At 43.8% G+C, this 19,356-nt stretch overlaps 1 protein-coding gene and 1 long non-coding RNA gene across 5 annotated transcripts in view; both read right to left on the bottom strand.

Moving 5' to 3' along the window:
• LOC310704374 overlaps window positions 1–6,657 on the bottom strand; it is a 29,230-nt gene extending 22,573 nt beyond the window's left edge. The window contains exons 1-2 of the long non-coding RNA XR_014524743.1: window positions 3,201–6,657; window positions 1–739 (exon numbers count right to left, since the gene is read on the bottom strand). The exon at window positions 1–739 is cut by the window's left edge and continues 17,921 nt beyond it. This is a non-coding gene — a long non-coding RNA (uncharacterized lncRNA). The remainder of the gene's footprint in view (window positions 740–3,200) is intronic.
• The window catches only part of FOXO3 (forkhead box O3), a 119,820-nt gene that overhangs the window by 89,593 nt on the left and 10,871 nt on the right, over window positions 1–19,356 (bottom strand). The window lies entirely within an intron of this gene.

Below are 19,356 nucleotides of genomic sequence, written 5' to 3'. Positions count from 1 at the left end.
TACCCAGTTGTTAACACTAGCCTGGGGCAACAGAAAACTGCTCAGGGTAAGCATTATCCTAGGATGGCTGAATACCACAGTCACATGGGCACTGGTGGTAAAGGAGAGAGAGAGAAAAATGTTTTCCTTAAGTGAGACCTTAATGCAGAACTGCCACCACTTCGTGCTAGCTCACCTGTGCAAGTGCTCAGGGATAGTCTTTGAAGCCTCCTTGTTGAAGGAGCCCTCCAAATCTCTTGGGCCTTCATTCACTGAAAGATTATCAGCTGCCAATACTTTTAAAGCTGGAGGGAGGGATCATTTTACCTATGAAGGACCACAGACACTCAGGAAAAGTCAGCTGGGAGCCAGAGCTGATGGGGACAGAGTTTGCTGCACTGCACAGCAATTTCTCTCTGTGTATGCCATCCCACCCTTCTCTACCTCTTGCCAGCGCACAGAGCATAAGAGGAACATATTCCAAGATCAGTGTGTGCACATGGCGTCCAGAGAGCCAGATGACACTGAGGGCCACATGAAATTCTGCCAATGACCACATGTAGTTTACTGGGCTGCAAATTCCTGGGTGCACACACTGAGGCTGTAAATCCTAAGAACACTTAGAGCAGGGGAGGAGAACCTGTGGCCTTCCAGATGCCAATGGACTACAGCTCCCATCATGCCTTTCCATTGCCTATGCTGGCTGGGGCTGATGGGAGTCCGCCAACATTTGGAGAGCCACAGCTTCCCCAGCCATTAACTAGAGCAGTGTTTCCCAACCGGTGTTCCGCGGCACACTAGTGTGCCGCGAGAGATTGCCTGGTGTGCCGTGGGAGGGAGGCGGGCGAGTCGGGCGGCGAGAGGCGGGCGGCGGTGGCGAGGATCCGCGTCGAGCCGGGGCGGCTCCGCGGTGGTGGTGCCGAGGTTTCTCTCTCCATTCTCCCCTCACACACACACACAGGAAATAACACAGGATCAGCTGACAGGACCCGGCCAATGGGGCGGCGGCGGGGCAGCGCGCGCAAAAGGGAGGAGCGCGAGACAGCGGACGAGGAGGAGGCCGGCATGTCCGGGCAGCAGCAGCAGCAACAGCAGCAGCAACTCCCGGCGACGGCTCCTCAAGCCCCGGGCAACCCTACTCCCTCACCGGCCTCGGCCGCCCTCCTGCTCCAACCGCCGCCGCCTCCCCCGCCGCCGCCGGCCACCTCGGCCCCGCCGCCGCCCCCTCCTCCGCCCGCTATCGCCGCCGCCTCAGCTGGCCCCCCCCGCCGCTGCGGCTGCGCTCCACTCACTGCTCGCAGGAGGAGCAGCCGCTGCAGCAGCGCCGACGCTGTGTGTGTAAGCAGAAGCAGGGATGGTTTGTGCTGCTGGAGTGGCTTCTCCTGCTTTTGCAAAGCAGCGCAGGCGGAAAAAGGAGAGCGAGAGGCTGGGCAGCGGGCGAGGCAGCGGGAAGTGTGTGTGAGCGAGGCGCCGCCGTTGCGAAGCGTGTTGTTTACATGCCAAGGGGTGCCTTGTGGAAACAGGGTGGCGAGGGAGCGCGCAGGAGAGGCAGCAGCAGCGCAAGGCTGACATAGGCTGAGTCAGCAAAGTTGGGGGCTTGGAGCAGGGATGGGGTTGGGGGGTGAGAAAGAGGCATGCGGAAAAGGAGTCACGGGGGGGGGGGCAGCACAAGTGTGTGAGTGTGAGAGAGGAAGTGTCGGAAATAGTGAACCTTTAACAGCGCCTGGGGCAGTGCAAGTGTGTGCGTGGGAGCCACTAGGGAAAATTGATAGTGCAAGACAAACAGGCTGTGTGCTTGAAGCAGGGCAGGTGTGAGCGTGTGTGTGTGTGTGTGTGTGTGTGTGTGTGTGTGAGAGAGAGAGAGAGAGAGAGAGAGAGAGAGAGAGAGAGAGAGAGAAATGAGATGGGACACTACAAATATGTGTGTCTCTATGTTGTGAAATGAAAGTATAATCAATGCACATGCATGCTCTCGCTCTCTTTCTCACACAGACACACATAGAGCATGTGTGTTGAAACTGGCAAAGAGGATGTGAAAAGAGGGAGAGAGGAATTTTGTGTGTGAGAGACAGCAAGTGCATGGGTGCGAGTGCGAGTGCTTAAAAAAAATATGTTAAAAGATAGTTGCATGCCTGACGCCAGACGTGTGAGGGGGTCGCTCTGTGTCCCCAGGATGCTTTGGGGGAGGAAGCCATGTTGCTTTACATGTATGGTACACAGAGCCTCAGTCGCTAAACCTAACCTACTTCAAGGGCAGGCTGTGTGCGTGGGAGAACCATGCATGCCAACTTGAAGTGCTTGGGAGGATAAATAACTAACTAGAGGGGAGCAAGGGAGAAACACCATATAGTGATTAAAAAACAACAACACATGGAGATTGTGAATACATGTAGACACCGATTTCTTTCCATACATCCAGTGGCGTAGCGCCACCGACGCCTGGCCGGGCACAGGCAGCCTCCGCACCCCGACGCCGACGCCATCCCCTCGGCCCAGCCACAGGCGGCGGCTGCTTCTGCCGACTGGGAGGGAGGAGAGCTCCGAGGGGCCTCACCGCGCCCTGCGCTCCCCAAAACCCTCCGAGAGGAAGCCGGCAGGCGGGCGAGGGTCTCCCAGCGGAAGGGGGCGCCGCTGGCTCCGGCTCTCAGCACAAGTCTCAGCCACAGGGGTGGGGGGAGGACGGAGCACAGCTGGAAGCCCCCGGACCGGCCGGGAGGAGGAGAGGCGCTCGCCAAGCCCGGATCTGGAGCTCCACCTACAGCCCAAGGAGAGGAGGGGGCGGGGAGGCGCCCGAGGGGAGGGGGCTTCGGCTGCTTCGGCCCGCGGGGGCTCCGCAAATAATAAATTTAATAAATTCATGCTGAGCCTTTGGGGGAGGGTCCTTGGCTCCTTCGCTCGCCCCCAGCCCCAGTGGCGTAGCGTGGGGGTGCAGGGGGACCCGGGCGCAACATCTGGGGGGCGCACGCTCGCACTCGAGTGCTAAAATCCACGGGTTAGGGGGCGCAAATTACTTGCCTTGCCCCGGGTGCTGACAACCCACGCTACGCCACTGCTTGGAGGTTCCCCGGCAAGGGGGAGGGAAAAAAATTGAAACTTACACTTTCGTGCGTCCCTCCCGGCGTGACGCTGCACGCTGACGTCACGGGGCTGTAATGGTGGTGTGCCTCGAGATTTTTTTCATCAAACAAGTGTGCCTTTGCCCAAAAAAGGTTGGGAAACACTGAACTAGAGAGTAAGTCTCTTTGAACAGAGTGGGGCTTACTTCTAAGCAGCAATGCATAGGATAGCACTGAACCGTGTCCCTGAAATCCTTTGAGCAAAAGATGGGATGGAAGGCATAAATGTATAAAGGAGGAGAATATACTTCAACATAGTCCCAGTTTAAACCTGAGGCCCAGCTTGCTAAAGATGGAAAGCCAACCCTGCACAGGTTTCCACAGCATTAGCTGGGTAGCATACACCCACCCACACCTACACCCACACCCAGGGACGTGGGTGGCGCTGTGGTCTAAACCACTGAGCCTCTTGGGCTTACCAGTTGGAAGGTTAGCCGTTCAAGTCTGCGTGATGGGGTGAGCTCCCCTTGCTCGGTCCCAGCTCCTGCCAACCTAGCAGTTCAAAAGCATACCAGTACAAATAAATACCGCTGTGGCAGGAAGGTAAATGGTGTTTCCGTGCATTCTGGCACTTGCCATGGTCTTCCACACGCTAACAGTGGTTTAGTCCTGCTGGCCACATGACCCAGAAAGCTGTCTGTGGACAAATGCCAGTTTCCTCAGCCTGAAAAGTGAGATGAGCACCACATCCCATAGTCACCTTTGACTAGATTTAACCGTCCAGGGGTCCTTTACTTACACCCACAGCCATTCCTTTGAAAAAGAAAATAAAAAGCTGACTGAACCATCGAATATGCTTATTGCACTGAAACACTAATGAAGCCTCCCTAATGCGTTATGTTGAGCCTCAACCCTGCATCTTGCCTGGAGGAGGGGTGTTTAGAAGAGAAGCTGCCTTGGCCTTGTAGAAGCAAAAAGGCACGGTGTTGCACTGACATCATATCTGGCAGCTTACGCCAGGCTGTAATACTTGACTTTGATGTGTGATGTGAATAAATGTTGTCAGGACCCAAGTGCCATCTGGACTGACAGAATGTGGAGGCTAAAATCTTGCAAGATCCATTCCCAGCCAATCTCAACGATTCCATGTCAAGAGGGAGCAGCCATGTATTATAAAGAGGCAGATACAGGCTTGGAATCACGAGGGAAGGTGAGGCAGCCACCACACAGTGAGGGCGCTCCATAGCAAGAAAGCCAACTACTTCGGTGGTGTAGAATGCTGCACTGGGACCTGGAAGACCAGGGTTCAAATCCCCACTCAGCCAGGAGGCTCACTAGGTGACCATGCATTAGTCACTACCTCTCAACCTAACCCACCTCATAGGCTGAAGCGGGGGAACGGGCATGGAAGAACCACATATGCCATGTTGAGCTCCTTGGGATATAAAACAAGCAAACAAATTCTCATTGAATTATCGCCCTGTTACCATTCTTAATGAAAGAGCCCCATTTATGAAAATAATACACAATGCACCTGTTTCAAATGTCATACCATGAGTAATACACCTTGCTACTTACTGGGCTCAATCTAGGGAAAGGCAAAACCAGTTTAAGCCCCGTGTAAAGCAACAGCATTTAAACTCTGGGTAATATTCATTGTTCTCTCTCTTCTCTAAATGCAGGGATGCAGCACATTTACCACAGGTAATTTCCTGAATGCAATGCACCTTACAGATTGACAAACGAGAAGAGTTTACAAATTCTGGCTTTGCCTTGCTTGGGGGTGGGTGGGAAGAGATGTGGTGACTGGTTCTTCCACTGACCATCTACCAGCAGGCTTAATAGGCTTTGGAAACAGTCCTGGAATACAGGGTTATGTTAAGCCCTTTAGATGCCCTAAGCATTTTTAAAAGCTTTTGGTGCCCCCAAATATATCTAACTAAAAATATAAACAATAATAAACCATGTATTATTAATCTCTATTGCAATTTTATATTTAATATTTTTATTGTTGTATGTGTTTTTTCATTTAACGTGGGAGTCTTTTTTGTGGAACCTAGTTCAGCTGCATCGTATGGTCCATAGTAAATACAGCAACAGAAATTTTTCTATGGTACCCCCCCCCCTTCTCTTGATGCCTTAAGCACGTACTTATTTTGCTTAATGGTTAATCCAGCTCTCCTGAAATACCATGAGTTCCATAACTGACATGCCATATGAAACACTTTGGCAAAAGACTCTCACAAAACCATAACTTAGGACAAAATGAGTACCTATACTCTTTCTCATGTACCTCATCCCCAGGGCACGGGGTGGCCACAGTGATAAAAACATGCACACAAAAGTAAAATGAGAGCAAGCAAAAATAAAACAAAAGTTTAAGTCATCCCACTGAAAGCCAGCAATTGAAAAGATCTTGAGAGTTTCTGAAAGAGGCCCTAGGTTTGGCCCACCTCCAGGGGAGAGAGCCCCAGAGAATAAAGATGTGATCATCCTTCAACAAAGTAATGCTTCCGAGCTTATTCTAAGGAAAAATGGCTACATGAATGAGCATTACCATTATATGTAGATAAGTGCTAGAGTGGCTAAATGTCAAATTTATTACATTAATATGCTCCTTCACTGAGCAATGAGAGTCATCATAGATACGGATGATTCAACTGTGGCAAGTGGATGTTATCAACTAGTTTTAAAGTTATTATTCTGCTCAGACAAAAAGTATTCCGCTTAGGGGGAAAATGTCCATTGAACGTCTGTCTGTCTTTGAAAGCACCTTGCACATGGAAACAATAAGGTGCTGATATATCAGGCTTGTACATTATCCACAAACAATCCCAATATGGTTTGAAGATGTTGGCCACAGCAAATAAATTACAAAGGCTTAAATCCTGTAGTAGAAACAATAGTTTAATAATTCAAGTTCCACAAAGTCTTTTTATCCCTATAATTAAGTAAACGTATGTGGACATCACCACTGTACATAAGAACACAGCTATAACCAAGGAAAATCTTAAGTGGTAAATACTACCCAAATATGAATATATCACATTGTTTAGCTGTAATTACCACTTTAAATATACCACTATCATGTTCCAGGTCCGCTCACAAGTTGACTTGATCAACTTGTAAACTTCAATCAAAGCTGCAGCCTGGAAACAGCTGTTGGAAAAACCCAAAGTGAACCTTTTCTCCCAGCCAATTCAATGTTCTTTTCACTATTTATATTATTGGATTGACCAGCTGCGACTGATACTGTAGGTCATGGTGTCCTAAACCTACCAAGAATGTGATGATGCTGTCAAAACTTCTGAACTTGTTTTTAATCATCCTAGTTCTTAATCTTAACTAGCTGTAGCTAGTGTCCTGCTGACCTTGCTTACTGCAAGATCATTAGGAAATCCTATTTTGTCAAGTTCTAATCTTGAGGCATTTTATCACTAAGTACCATATTAACAAACACTGTTTCTTTAAAGTTCTATTTTATCATATTATCATGCTAAGAAACATTTATGTGGCATAAAGATTCAGCACTGAGGGCCTTCTGGCAGTTCCCTCACTGTGAGAAGCCAAGTTATAGGGAATTAGGCAGAGGGCCTTCTCAGTAGTGGCACCCACCCTGTGGAACGCCCTCCCATCAGATGTCAAAGAGATAAACAACTACCTGACGTTTAGAAGACATCTGAAGGCAGCCCTGTTTAGGGAGTTTTTAATGATTTATGTTTTAATGTATTTTTTATCTTTGTTGGAAGCCACCCAGAGTGGCTGGGGAAACCCAGCCAGATAGGTAGGGTACAAATAATATTTTTTTATTACTATTATTAGTCTCAAATTTTGCCAAATGACCCATCCACTGGGGAGGATCCAGTTCAACATGACCCAAAATTGATTGACAATGCCGAACAGCAGAGGCTCATTCCAAGACAATTTCAATGCAGGACTGGTGGAGAACAGAAGAGAGCAGTTATACATATCCACAGAAATCATTCCATCTCATTGTTAGGCATCAGCTATTCCATCTCTATCAATATTGGCAAATGTATGCAAGCTCCAGAAGAAGGCGGCATGTCACAAGAGGACGTATGGTGTTATGAAATCAGACAAAGGCCTTGAGGGGGTAAACAGTACTTTGCTAAGAATCCGTTCTGCTTCACTTAGATGCTCAATCATACGCACAATTGTTTATATGAGGCACAAGGTGTGATCCGCATACAAGTTAATGACATAATTCCAACTCATATTGAAGAATCTGGTCTTCATCTCAAAACATGAAGCAAGCTGTTACTTCATATCCCACATGCCTCTTTCTGAAAATATGTGCACCAGTGTATCTGATAAAAGAGGATCAAAATGTATATTAAGTTGTCTTCAGATGTAAAACTATGGGTGAATAAATTGTTATTGTTTAAATAAATGACACAATTTTCTTTCTACAATGTTGTCTGTGTATGTTATTTATGGATGGATGGCTCTATCCGTCTATGGGTTGGATCCAAACTTGTGCAAATATGCACTCTTTCTAAGAAGTCTTTTCCATAGACCATATCTCATGTGACTTTCATTTCACCCTAAATGCACACCATCATCTGGAACCCAACTTGACTGATATTCAAATATGGTTGACAAATTCAAGTGAGCAGTGGACTGCATAATCTACATATGCATTTGCAAAGCAATAAATATAGCAGCATCCAGGTACTAAGAACAACAACAATAATAATAGCAAATTCTAAAAAGAGCTAAAGGAGCAAACTTATCCTACTCTTACAAGGTGCACTGCTAGGAACTGCTTTTATACTTTCAAAGAGGTAGGAGGAATAAGTATCAACTGCACACCATAATTAGAAGCCTCTACATACCACACCAACTTCCCTTGTCACAAATTTTTACCAGCATAACATATCACTGTAACAAAGTGGATGTCCCCAATGTTATAGAATTTAGGATCCAGTAGCAGCAGCAGATTGGGTTATGCCGTTCTATCTACCTGTCCCACATCTCCAAAATGACCCCTTATGGGTGCTCCTGCACCAGGTGGGAACTCTTCTATTGATCTGACAGCTGTCACATTTCACTCTTAATGTTAGTAAGCAGGGCAATTCTAAACTTTTCATCTATTTCCAGTTCCCTTATTCAAATGACTAATGATTATGTTTCTCCTCTCCAAAGCGGTAGCAACTCCATTTCATAGTCTTAGAGGCTCCTAATATTATGAAACACAATTAAGGCATTCGATTTGACAACAGGGCATCCAGCTACAGGCCCTGCGGACTGCTTCATTCACTTCCCCCCTGTTATTATATGATTAAATGTTCTCATGGGTACGAAAGCTACTTATCTACTCTTACTAAATATCCAATTAGGAGGCCTACTCTTTTCCAGTCAACGAATAGCCACTGCTATCCCAAATGGCCATTATAGGACAGTACCATATACTTTGAGGCACTATGTATGTGGAAGTGGGATTCTTAAAGACCTGCTGCATCATTTGTACAATGTTCATTATGGAAAGATCAAAGTATCTCAAATACTTTCTATGCTAGGTACAAAGGATTATTGGTCAAACCTCCAAATGTTTGAATTACTTTGCTCACTAACAGGGGGGGCAAGCTATTATGGAGATCCTGCAAATGTACAGAAAACAATTTTTTACTGCATCAGTGTTTGGTCACAAATCATCTTTTTTTGTTCTTTTGGGAGTTTTGCAGCTTTTATTGCTAAGATCTGTGGTCTAAAAACAAATTAGATTCAATTCTTTGTACTTGAAAGCTCTAGAATACAAAATATACATGCTCAGCATCATTTCTGGATGGTGCCTTTATGTTTAAATTATGAGTCGCCTTTGCCTATAGAATACATAGGTGGTGATGGGCAGAGAGCTGGCTCCTTTCTCAGTCATCACTTATGACTATTTTTGCAAGGGATGGGTGGGAATTCACAATTTATGCATGGAGTGCTGCTTACATAGAGGGCCCATGTTCATGTTGTGCTCCCAAAGAAGAAATGTAACCTAACAAAGCAACCCCGAGAAGTTAATTCTAGCACCCTGACAACTTGAAATTATATTAGCAGAAATCAGGAAGACTCTCACTAAATCACATAACCACATGTGATCACCTTGTTCTTCAGATTGGGAAAGCCAGAAGCTATTCTGTTGGCTTTAATAAAATAAAATGTGTGGCAAGCCCTAAACACATCCAAATGGAAAGCAATAACAAGTAGGTTATTTTCATGGTGCATGTTTCTGCATGTCCCCAGATTCCCTGATTTGGCAAACTACTTTCAAGTAAACACTCCTGAAAAGAATGAATGGGAAGGGCAATTGGAATGAAGGACTCTGGTTGCAGGGTTCTAATGAGAAAAACAACAGGACCTGTATCAGTTCCAGTTTTGTTCTTTCGAAGAGTTCCAAGCAGGGTGTAACAGCACAACTCTTCTGTATGGGAAAGCTGTTATATAAAATGAATATAAGCTATTATATAAAATGAAACAAACAAGACAACTACTGATAGAAAGCAAACTTCCTCTGCCACTCTGCAAAATGTTTACAGTGGTGGATAACACGCTGTTTTTAACTGGATTTGTATATGATAAACGGTTGGAGAAAAATGCTACATACAATCAGAGATTCAGTCTATAGACTTTCAATCTTTGGGAGAAAAATTAATGGCTGACTGAAGAATTTCACTCAGTATGTGTCTTGTTTTGGTTGATGTGGACACAGTTATCCTGAATTACTTGAAAATCCAATGTCATGCCTCCTTTTGTCATTGATCCAAAAGTCTCACTGTGTAGGGTTACCCAGAAGCAAAAGTGGCAACTCAGAAGACTTTTAAAACATGAAAACAGATTTAAACAAACAACAGCAGCTTATGCAAAACCAAACACCATTCAATACTTTTCTGCATGTAAAAACATAGCTGATTGATTTCTAAGGGATATCCGCTAAAAGATCTGAGTTTAAACCTCTTTACAAGTGCAAAACATGAATCCTCTACGTTCAATGTTAAGCTTGCTTCTTTTTTAAACAGAACAGAGATTAATCACGGGACTTGAGAGACTCGTGAACATTCTTCTGGTAATGAACCACCATTGTGAAGTTTGTCATTTCTTTTGTCAAGTTGTTAATAAATGACTTGGGATATTAAGTAGCTACATTATGTTTACACCAAAATTAGCAACTCTAGCTAAGTGCTTCAGATCGACAATGATAAACAGTAGCTATTATTCCAATATCTGAATGCAGAAATAAAACCATGGGTCACAACTCATGGCACAGTAAGATAGTCAGCCCTTGATACGCAGGTTATAACTGCAGAGTCGCGTGATCTGTTGAAATGCAGTTTCATTCTTGAAAACAACTGGAAAACATTTACATTTTATATTTTATTCCCTGCTCCCCCACCCCACTAAAAACTCCTCCCATTGTTCACTTTCACTGAAACCAGCAAATCTACCTATTTCTCTACCCCCATGCATCCCAAGAGAGAGAGGCTTTCCTCCCCTCTGGAGAGTCAAGCCAGCAACAAAGATAATAGAAGCCAGTTTCACCTACCCCTCTCAGGAAGCAATCTCCAGTACAAAGAGACAGACAGATTCTTCAGAGCTTCTATGTTTGGTTGACACAACTTAGCTCTACAGATATTCTACCCCCAAACACGTATATTGAATATGGGGAGGAACTGGGCATTTAGTGTTAATGTGAAAGGATTGTGCATGAGATAGGCCCTTCCACATGCTTGGGGACTACGACAGGCTCAGGGTTCCCAGTTGTGAGAAAGAGATCTGTGCACATACAGAACTCTACTCTCTCATAAATGCTAAACACAGGGCCACAGGAGGATGTCAGGCCACATCAGCACTCAATATTTAAAGTACTGTGATACCACTTTAGCAGTCATGGCCTCCCCCAAAGGCTCTTGGGAAGCGTAGTTTCACCACCCTTGACAAAGTTTGGTTCCCAGGATCCGGTAGGGGAAGCTATGAGTGTTAAGGTGGCATCATGGGGCAACATTCAGCAAAATATTTCCACTAGGCGCAAGGATAAGCACTAGAACAACAGGAATGCCCTTCTTCCTTGCTCTGCATGTGCCCAGCACCATCCACAAATGGTGGGTTGGGGAGATGGAACTCAGCAGTTGGTGCAAGGGGAGAAGAGAGGGAGAAAGGTCAGTTGTGTTGAGCTTTAAATTTATAACGCAGATCTAGTCTCAGACTCTGGGGCAGTGCTAATAAGCACAGTTCTGCTCCCCTCATCACAAGTTCAGTTAATTCCTGAGGCGAGGGAAGGTGTCTTTTGATGAACCCTAAAATACTTCAGTTCACACCACACAGAAATATGCCTTGCTCCTCCTGTTCCCTGCTTATAGAACATTTCGAAATACGTTTACGCCCTAAAGGACAGAAAAGCATACCTCAGCAGAAGGCTAATATCGACTAGGGCTGCAGTCCTAACGCCACATACCTGGCAGTAAGCCCTACAGAATTCATGTGTTAGGATTGCCGCTTAAGAGATGGAACTCAGCAGTTGGCCTCTTCATATGCAATCCAGCCCATATATTTTGCAAAACACTTAACAAAACATTCAGTGGGTGGGTGTTTACTCTCACATCCACCCTTTCGGGAAAGTCCCCAAATCCTATACTCTCCATGTCCTTTAGTCTCAGGTCCTAAAGGTGACATATCTTCCAACACAGAGCCCCCCATTTCTACTGGTGGGGAAGCAGCCTTTCTACATATAAGAAGCAGGGTGCACCTTCTGTTTACCCTAGCTACTAAGCAATGCTCGAAAATGTGTCAAGGTAATACATGCTACTTATCAAAATTGCTAATCACACCTCATTTCCTAGTTTAGACAAAAGGTTAGAAAGTATAGTATGTGGTAACAGTCAGGCAAACATACACAAATAAAACAGCATGAACTCACAAAAGAAATGCATAAATGGAGAAAATGAGGCTTTTTATGGAATATATATAACATTTTCTTGGGTTCAGGATTAAGAGAAAATGGTCCTAAAGCGAGATCGGAGAAATCCTGACATACTGGGATTTCTAATGATTAACTATTTTATACTTTTTTTTTAGTATTTATAGAGATCATCCCTCGTGTTGCAGGGGATACGCTAAATTTATCACTGTTACAAAGGCACGCTACCATTACACACATTTTTTACAATGACAAATTTTTAAAAAACCTTTCCCCCTAGGCATGTCAATGCACAGACATCATGGGGCAGATCTAAAACCATATCAAAAGCACACATCCTTAGAGTTCAGTTTATCAGGGGACCCCACACAACATGTTAAGAACTTATCAAGAGCCTGCCGGGTGCCTCCAGCCTTGACAGAGGATGCCGTCTATCTTTGCTATGTTTGGGGAACCCGATAGTTCCAAGGCCCGATTAACATACTGAATGAAAGTGACATAACTCTTTAAGGGGCCTTCAAGTACTTAAATGCCCACTATAGCCTTACTTATTGATTTATATACCACTCAACTGCCAAGGTTTGTAAGCAGTTTATAAGTATACAACCAATTACAAAAAACACACCCTAAATAAACAGACATAATTAAAATAGATAATAAAACAATTCCATCAAAACCTTAAAATAAACAGCTACAATTTAATTCAAATGTCCAATAAAACAAACCCATTAAAATAGCACAATTAAGAGTTTAAAAAGCAATTAAAAGAATTAAAAACAAGAGGTTCAGGTCAGGAAAATGCTTAGCTAAACAGATGTGTCTTCAGAAAGCCAATACCAATAGATCCTTCGTATTTCAGCAGGGAGAGCAATCCACAACACTGGCACCACCAGTGAAAAGGCCTGCTTTGTGCTGCCACAAGCCAATAAGCCAGGATGAAACCAAGCAGGCTCCATGTATTGATCTTAATTGTCTTACTGGCAACGGAGACCATGACTGTATTTCAGGTAACCTGTCTATCATTCTAATCATTTTTATTTGTGTATGCCCATGGCTTATTTTAAACTAGTTTGACTACATAATGTATAGTTCATACTCTTCAATATTAATCAATGGGTCATTTTAACTTTCATGCACATACATGAGCACATGTGAATGAGCAACTAGGTTTTTCTATAGAAGAGAAAGTAGTTCTACATTTATAGTCTACAAAATCTTTATATACAGTTTAGTATCCAGTTACACTCAATCTTGGAACATATAATTAACAACAATAATCACTTACATGGCACTTTCGGTACATGCTATAATCTCCTTCCGTTCTCTCTTTTTGATTTAAAGGCTATGACATTAAATTGGGGGGGTACCTAATTTAGTTTTGATAATAAAATTATTTTAGGCCCCTTTCATGCCTCTCCAAAGAAAGGCAACTTAAAGCAGCATTGTGCAATAGCAACACACAGCCCTGGGGACACCACCACAGATTAGTCCATCATGCTTCAAGTGGACAATGCATAGGCTTCAACATTAGTGTATGCAGTGAGGAAGTAAAGAGAACTGTGGTCCCCCCCCCCCCATGCCTCACACATATGGGGGGAAACAATGAAATGGTTTGAGAATGAGAACTTAGTTCCTTTAGGGAACATCTCTCACAGAACACAGCACGGATTCATACAGCACACTTGCTAGATTTGAAATGTCTGAAGCAGCCCTTAGCACCCAGTGGCACTGATTGTCACACAACGCTTAGATGCCTGGCTACATGTTCCAGCTGCTCCTGTCAGAAACTGGCTGCTTAGAGTCCTGAAGATCTCCTTTCAAGTAGCTTGGAGCACTAGCCCAACCTAACCTTTCCCCACCCTCCCAAGAAGGCAAAGGAGTTCCAAGAAAAATCAGAGGAGAAGAGAACAGCTCCTTGCCCAGAGGAAAGAGTCAGTCTCCACCTTGCTTGCAGGTGGGCTCTTTAAAACAAACTGGTGTTTATTGGGGAAGCAGCAGAGAAGAGTTGTAATTTGCGAATTGACTGCATTTCACTGAATAAGACCAGAAGATTAAAAGAAGAAAGAATGAATGCAATTCCTCTCAAGGAAGCAGCTCCTTCCTACACCTTTTGTTTTCCAAAGGTTCCTTTGCCTTCCTGGGAGGACAGGGAAAGGCAGAGGTAGCGTCTGAGCCGTTCTTCCATTGGTGACCCCTGCTTGTTGATGCCAGGACTAGGCAGTTGGTTGTAGCGGCCATTTTGTTTTCCACAATGCTCCCAATGTAGTGGTGATCCAGGGCGCTGTGGTAAATTTAAATGGTTGCTAAACACAGCTTCCTGGTGATGCTCATAGTCCTGGACCAGGCGCTTTTTTTTAATGTATTGCAGCAAGCCCTGCTGGAGCAGTGGGCCATGGCAGTTGCCCAAGGATACCATGTACTAAAGCCATTGCTTCCAACCTTCCCTGCCCATTGAGAGAAAGATCATCAGGATTCTGAACAATCCGCCCACAGGAGCAGCTGTAATGTGTATCAAGCTCTAAAACAGCAGGAAATGAGAATTTAATGAATCTTTGGAGTGTTTCTATGTCCATAAGGAAAGCTACAGACACAAAAAGTCTCTGAAAAAAAGCAGAGGGCTGTCCCACTGGGCCTCAGAATCAATCACACACAATCATTGAAATTAGGAAGAAGCACCCGGGCATCCCATAGCAACAACTAAAGCCGCTCTTAACTGAAAAGCAAGACAATTCATGGAGAGAAGTGACATCGCCATGGAAAGAAGTCTTACATCATCAGAAGACATTTTAAAAGATACACATGTTTTGTTAAAACCCACATTTTTCAACATTTTGCATTTCCTACTGTCACACTACAACCCACTGCAATGGATTTTGGCAAATGTGTAGCAGCTCTTACACATCATGTGCAAAATAGATGGATGGCAACCAAGCTTCTACACTTGTTTAGGACACGTGGGCAGGGTGGGCAAGGGGGAATTTAATCAGTTTATTCAACTTTCAGAACCACTTCCTGTGTGCCTTAGAATTGTATGCCCTATGTTGCTCAATAATTTCCCATTTATTTCTCCTTCAAACTCTTCAACATTCAGTTCCAGAAACCGAGAGAAGAGTTTGCTTCTCCCAATGAAAACCTATTTGACTATTTCTAGGCTCAGCAACTAATCCATCCTTCAGTAAGAGAAATCCCTGCAGCCCCACTGGCCAGAACCAAGTAAATTCATCTCATGGTTTTCTTACAGTGCCAGAACTGCATTTTATCACCTTACAGACCGTAAGCTCTATCAGGCAGGGACTGCTCTCCCACCCTCCCTGATCATTCAGCGTTGAGCCCACAGTTGCTGCTCCATACAAAGAACCATGACTCAGCATGGCCTGGAAGAACTAAAGCCAAGAATGCATTAAAGTGTATTGATAAAGTCAGAGAAAAAGTCCACAGCCAAATGTTCACACACAAATGACCAAACCAGCTTTTTCCCCTAGTAGCTGAAAATGGTGAGGGGAATGAAAGGGAAGGCCCAGTTCATAGAACCAAACTAGAATCATAAAATTGTAGACTTGGAAGGGACAAGGACAGGACATCTAATCCAACACCCTGCAATGCAGGAATCTCAACTAAAGCATCCATCACAGATGATTGTCGAACCTCTGCTTAAAAACCTCCAAGGACAGACAGTCCACCACCTCTCCTAGGAGTCTGCTCCACTGATGAACAGCTCTTACTGTCAGAAAGTTCTTCCTGATATTTTGTCAGAATCTCATTTCATGTACCTTGGTTCTATTGGTTCGGGTCCTCGCCTCCAGAGAAGGAGAAAACAAGCTTGCTCCTCCCTCCATGTGACAGCTCTTTAGATATTGGAAGATGGCTAACGTATCTCCTCTGTCTCCTCTTTACCAAGCTAAACATTGCCCAATTCCCTCGACTGTTCCTCACAAGGCTTCGTTTCCAGACCCTTGATTATCTTGGTTGTCCTCTGCACACATTCAAGCTTGTCAATATTCTTCTTAAATTGTGGTGCCCAGAACTGAACACAGTACTCCAGACAAACAAAGCCAGAATGGAGTGGAACTATTACTTCCCTTGATCAGGACACTATACTTCTGTTGATGTAGCCTAGAAGAGCAGTAGTGGGTTTTTTTTGCCGCTGCATCACACTGTTGACTCATGTTAAGTTTGTGCTCTACTAAGACCCCTAGATCATTTTCACATGTACTACTGGCAAGCAAGTATATTTGTGCAGCTGGTTCTTCCTAAGTGTAGAACCGTACATTTGTCCCTATTGAAATTCATTTTGTTAGTTTTGGCCTAGTTCTCCAATCCGTTAAGGTCATCTTGAATCCCAGCAGCATTGCACCCCTCCTAGTTTGGTGTCATCTGCAGATTTGATGAGCAGCACGTCAACTCCTTAACATCTATATGTTTATTGACAAATGGGGGGAACCATCCAAAGCCATTAAGGATATATTATTTATTATGTTAAGCAAGATTCAAGTTGCATTAGAGTTGTTGCATTGTGTCGCTTTTTTGAAACAGAAGTTTTAATACACACACACCTAAATATACCAGCAGTCTTTGTCTCAAACAGGGAAGATAAATAATGTATACAATAATTAGGCTTCTGATATAAAACAAAATAAAGCAAATTATCTGCTTGTTTATTCAACTGTATATAAAGAAACTCCACCAACTTTACAGGGTTAGAATATACATGGAGCCCTATTCATGTAGAAAAGACCAAATACTGTTTTCCATCAAGTTGGAGATGGGGATGGAAACAGAATTACCCAGGTGATGCACACAGTACTTAAAGCCTTTTCAGGAAATTTTCTGATTTCTGTCATATGAAAGTGGCTGGCACTCTTGGTTATAGGGAAGTGATCAATACTAGATAGTGAGGAATAAATATTGCCTCCTGACAGCAGCAGTTATTAACTTAAATCAAGTTAATAAAGACAACTACAGATGTGCTTGTTTAATGAAACTTTTTTTTTTGCAATGCAGCACTCTGCTAATAGTGGTTGAATACTTTGTCTTTAGAACTCAAGCTGTGATAAAGACCAGTTAAAGGAAGTTCCTCCCTCCAATCCTGATTGATTGGGGTGTGGGTGGGTGCGTGGGTGTGCGCATGCATGCATGCAGAGAGAGAAATTAGTCTAAGAAACAGTGCTTCTCTGCCCCTTGTCAGTTATAACAACCAAGCTTCTTGCATATACTACTACTACATACATCTTACTACTACTACTCTGTTGACTTCTGAAATATCCAACAGTTCTCCTTAAGGCAGATTGCTGTCTGCTTACTACCTTTACCATTCAGCTGCTTCTTTCCATTCTCACACAAGCATTTTCACACAAATATTACCCAAGTTATTTTGGGGTAAAATCCATTCTACCCAAGTTATTTTTGGAATAATTCACGCAGGAATGTTCCCCTCTCTATTCCAGAGCTTTGTTATGAGTTATAGCAACCGAGAAACCTTGATTAAGGAAACAACAGTGAGAATGGCAAAAATTGCATGGAAATAAGCTGAAGCGTCACCTTAAATAAGGCGACTTGACAAAATTACCAAAAGGGAAAACGTTCCCAGAACATTCATTTCCACATAAAGCAAGAATGTTCAGCCCTTCCGTTCTCAAACCCTTGGATCTTTTAGAACCAGAAGCTACAGTCTTTTTCCCTTCACCTTCATCATCTATTCAAAGGAGTGTGCAGATACTGAGTCATATAAATAAATCACTGTGGGACGGCTTGGAAATGTGTAGGTGAGTGTTAAAATAGCTTGCACATATGTTTATCAAAACGTAGACGGTATGAAGGATCTGGAGATATTTACTGTATTGTATTGCTGTGCTTAATGCTAGGTTAGATAACATTCTACCAGGGTATGGGAGAACAGAAGGAAAAAATAGGCCTGCTCTGGAAGAAACTGGCAAAATCTTAATTATGTTAGAGGAAATGTAATTTCATACTAACCAAAGCTGACTAGCCATTTCTCGCTTCATGTTCCATGCCTACAAAAACTCATCTAAGAAGCCCATGCTTCTGCCATATAAAATAAAACAACAACATTGCTTAAGGAAAGGAGAACATGCTGCACCCATCTTTATCCCCAATACACTGGAGCAAACTCATTTTGTCCTGCATAAATAACAGATATAAGCAATAGGCTTTAACCAGATTCCTCAAACAATGACATCAGCATGGGATCTATCAACAACGGCAGTAAGTACTTCAAGCTCTCCCTAAGACTATTCCCTTCCTAGAGTTCTTCACAAATTGCATGGATCTTGTATGTCCAGCTAAGGTTTTTGGCACAGATAAGCTCAGCACAGTACAAGACTTCACCCTCCTTAAGAGACCCTTTCCTTCCTCTGTATCCTCTGACATATGCAGAAGAGTCACAACACCCTGAGCTTTGGAGCATGTCAGAGTCCAATGTTTATGGGATATATGAACATACATACATACATGCACTCACCCCCAAAACCTCTAGTCTGTGCTGAAGACTTACGGGAGGGAAAGGATTGGTGGTGAACACAAATAACAGTTAGTTACTGAGACAAGCCAAATGTTTTGGATCCTTGCCTACAACAGCATAATGGTATGATCTACAACCTTGCACTAGCAAAGCAGGAAGTAGATGCCTTCTCCTAAGCAGGCATTTGAAAATGTAACAAATAAATCTCCCTCTACGACAGATGAGGTGCTTCCAAACATGGGCTATTTAGAAGCAAATAATTACCGCTGCAATGCCAGTGGAGTGGCAACTTATAATTTCCAGGCCTCTAGAATCCAAATAGCATTCTGTAGCCATGTGGGTAACCCCCATTCTCCCAACCTCAAGAACTGATGAGGACAAAGGATTAATTTCTCTTCTCCCACCCTTAGCTGCCCTTTAGAATGAGAAAAAGAAATAGAAAAAAAGAAATGCAATTTGAACAGGGAAAAATTAAAGAGAGTTGATTCCTAAAGGGGAGAGAGGAACTACAACGAAGGAAATGTCTCTACCATAATCCAGGGCTAAGGGATTTACGGCCTTCTAGTTGTTCCACTAAGCTCCCATCATCCCTAACAGTTGGGTGTGCTGACTGGAGCTGATGGGAGTTGGAGTCCGGACAGCCAAAGGTTTAACACTCCTTCCACAATCTATGCACGCCATAACTGGTCCTGAACCCATAGAACAGCTGCACAATGGGTCATCTACAACTGGAGAAGTTGAGCAACTGTTCCACTTTGTTAAAAAGTGGGGTTGTCTAAGCTTTCGGGGGGGGGGGCTAGAAACTAAACAATAAAATATGGAGGGACCATGTTTTGTCCACACCATTACTGAGATGCCTCATAAAAAGAAAGTAACAAAGAATAGCTACTTCACAGTAAATGCCCAGTGTGAAAGCAGGC

This window comes from Podarcis liolepis (assembly GCF_965112155.1).
Source record: "Podarcis liolepis genome assembly, chromosome: 3".
NCBI classification, from domain to species: Eukaryota; Metazoa; Chordata; class Lepidosauria; order Squamata; family Lacertidae; genus Podarcis; species Podarcis liolepis.
The sequence above is the reverse complement of the archived record's forward strand: the minus strand, read 5'-3'. Positions and strand labels throughout refer to the sequence as shown.